This window comes from Ictalurus furcatus, chromosome 28 (genome assembly GCF_023375685.1).
Source record: "Ictalurus furcatus strain D&B chromosome 28, Billie_1.0, whole genome shotgun sequence".
NCBI lineage: Eukaryota > Metazoa > Chordata > Actinopteri > Siluriformes > Ictaluridae > Ictalurus > Ictalurus furcatus.
This window is the reverse complement of record NC_071282.1, coordinates 15,961,661-15,965,151: the sequence shown is the minus strand read 5'-3', so window position 1 is coordinate 15,965,151 and position 3,491 is coordinate 15,961,661.

The following is a 3,491-nucleotide window of genomic DNA, read 5'->3' as shown; positions in this document are numbered from 1 at the left end:
TGAGGTTATTTGCAGTGTGCATGATTTTTAATGACCTTGTCATTAAAATGGCAAAAATCCCAAAGCGTACTTTAATTTTTTAATTTTTTTTTAAAACTTTTTTTTTAAACTTTTTTTTTTTTTTTTTTTTTTAAAGAGTTACTTGAACTGAAAACAAAAGTGTTTTGAGTCTATGGAATATTATAGAATCAGAATTTATTTAAATATTTTATAAAAAAGGAAATAAAAGCATAAGCGTACATTTGGAAATCTGCAGTTGCTTCATAAGAAAGCAACGCACCGTTCCGTCTCCGCTCCAACCCGCCCTCTGCTTTCAGGCGCCCCGTGATATCCTGATACCCAGTGCTGCAAAAAAAAAAAACTAAGGAAAAAAAACACGGGGAAAAATATACAAGTTAATACAATAGCCTTTCATTTTTTATTTTGTTTTGTTTTTGTTCAAGAACTAAAAAAAAATCTATACAGGCGAAAATATAATCTGCCTCCCGTTGGGTTGGGTTTTTTTGTTTTGGGGGGGAGTGGGGGGTGTGTTTTTATTTTTATTTTTTATTTTGTTTTTGGTTTTTTTGGTTTAAAAAAGACGTTGATGTTTTCGTGAAAACTGTGTAATCACCAGATGTACTTTCTAACTTTTGCACCTGTACAGAACAGTTAGCTTCTCCATGCTTCATCTTGCTCTGCTTCTTCCAATAGCACCTGCTGCTCCCTGAACGAATCCTCTGAGCCGGAGTGCAGATAGACGATCACTTTTACTTTTTTATTTTATTTTTTATTTTATATATACATATATATATATATATATCAATGTCCCTGGCCGATTAAAATCACCGTACACAGGAGGAATCTGCGCCTGCATCAGCATTCCTACTCACAAAGCTCAAAAAATAAATTCTTACTTCAGTTGGTGAAGGAGTGCTGGAGACTTTGCCACATAGTTTTTGTTCTATATTATTAAAAAAAAAAAAAAAAGAAAGAATGAATCTCGTTTTTTTTTTTTTTTTTTTTTCCCGCTGTGCTAAAAATGAAATGGAAAAAAAAAAGATGGCACCTTCTATTTATTCAGGTTTTATTTTCTTTTGGATTCTTTTTGATTTTTCTTTTTCTCTTTTTTTTTTTTTTTTTTTCTTTTTAAGCCTTGTGATTGAGTCATGCCACCTCCATGCCTATACTTTTAGCCTCAATGTAAAATACAATGAGATGTATATTGAATTTGTGCGTTAACTTTCATAATGGTTCTAGGACATGGGCAGACTTTCTTTTTTTAAATGTAAATTTAGAATACTACAATAAAAAACGGCGCACAGCTTTTGATGAAAATAAAACCCATCGTCCTCTCGCTCATTGTAGCTGTGGTCTATATGTGTAGTCGTTTTTAAAAGGAATAAAGAAAAGGAGGGAAACGCTCCATCATGTGAGATTTGTGCCGCTAGGATTTTCAAGGTGAATTTTTTTTTATTTTATTTTTTTTTACAGCTCTGATTATTTTTTTTGTAAGGTTTTACAAAGCCTTTTAAATGAAATAGAAGTACAGATTCATTGTAACAGGGACGCCATGACGTTTCCTCACGTCTGAATTTGAACTTGCGTTGTTGCCACTAAAATGTGAACATTGTACATCTGATTATTTTAGAATTAAATGTCGACTAAATCTTTAAAAAAAAAAAAAAGAAGAAGCAGAAATCTTAGTGGCATGATCATCACTTCCCATTTTACTTCCCTTTTACTTTTGAAATAAAATAATTATACTATTAATATACAGATAAATCTAATCTGCACATTTCCTGTCTCTCACAGGTTTAAAAGTAATGGAGCTAGATTTCTTTTTCAGAATTAGTATTAATCTGTCTGAACAAACGGCACCTGGTTTAGTTTCTGCAGCCTTGCGCCAGTAAACACTCGTATATTACCTTCGGATGCGTTTCACTATCCTTGTAACTGACACTACTGAAGGGAAGCGATCACACCTGCGTAAGTCCTTCATAACAGCTGGCACAGACCTACAGAAACATTTACAGCGGCATCCTGACATGTTGAAGACATTTTCAGTGTTGTTGCGATAACGCCTCAGTCAGTTGAGGAGATTTTTGCTGATACAAGATTGTGTTATGATTTTTTTTTTTTCCTAACTGACTTGTTGACCAAACTCCTACTAATGTGTGGTCCTGAAACCCGGGTTACTGTTTCCCCAATGTCCGTGTCGGTTTCTCCTCCGGGATCTCCGGTTTCCTCCTAATGATGAATCTGTCCATACAGAAGTCCCCCCCCCCCTTCAGTGGCTTTTTTTTCCCCCAAAATTTGCGATGCAACTTGCATTGACTTTTATGCTTTTTTTTTTTTTTTTTTGCACAAAACAACTTGACTTGTCTTTCACAGTGATGTTTGTTGGTAAACGAGACCTTTTAGCTGTACGTATGTTCGACGCACGTGAATTAAAGAGGGCGTTGGCTGAATGCGCTTTGTGATCACATCACATGCCATTTCTTGACCCCAAATCTGTGGAAATATCTGCCAAGGTCCTCCAAATATTGCCGACTTTGCTCGATTTTTGCGTTCGTTTCTGCCATCGCGGAATCCCGAAATCCTGGAGGGGACTGATGATTGAATGAAAATATAAATACAGAGATGCCAGCATCTACGGTCGAGCTGCCATTTTACCATTTACAATTGTTGACCTACGGCGACACGGGAAACTACGCTGTGCTGCCGTTTCAGCTAAGGTAGGAGTCAGGAGTGAAAATTCAGCAGGAGAAAAGGCAGTTCACCGAAGGGGAAAGGACGGAGGAGGGCGTTTACGTTCTTAGCAGGAAGGTTTTTCAACCTTACTGAAAGAAAACAAAGCTGATCAATTAACATGCACAATCACCACTTAAATCTGAAAGTCTCCTGTAGGTGACGCCTTCATGCCGGTGTCTGCTGTGACTTTCGGTTATGGATACGCCTCCCGGGTAATAATCAATCGCAGTGACGTTGAATTGCGCTCACCTCGCGATTACGATATTTCTGACCGGATTTGAGGGCAGCATTTATCTGGTGTCCTGTGATTTCATGAGCTTCGCTCTTGTGAGCCAATAAAAAACAAGTGGGCGGGACTGTAGTGTCACTTGTTTTCTTATTGTTCGATCTACCAGCGTGCACTCGGGTTTTCGCGGTTAAAATTTGGTTGTTTTCTTCTCTGGATTTTCTTCTTAACGCTTCGTCAATAGTGTATTTTTATGTGAATTTTGGGATCTCGCATAAAAATAAAAATGTTGGATGGAAACACCAGATGCGAATAAAACCTCCAAAACCTGCATAAAAAAAAACAAACAAACTTGTGTGCTCAAATGAGACGGGTAACTTTTATTAATCGGTAAGAAAACATGCGCATAAACTGCGATGAAAAACATATCTACCGAATAAATTCCTTGATTTGCATTTTAAAAAAAAAATCTACAACAAATCATGTGATTGGATAATCGGCTCAGAAAAGTAAAAATGGCGGCGAGCGAGAA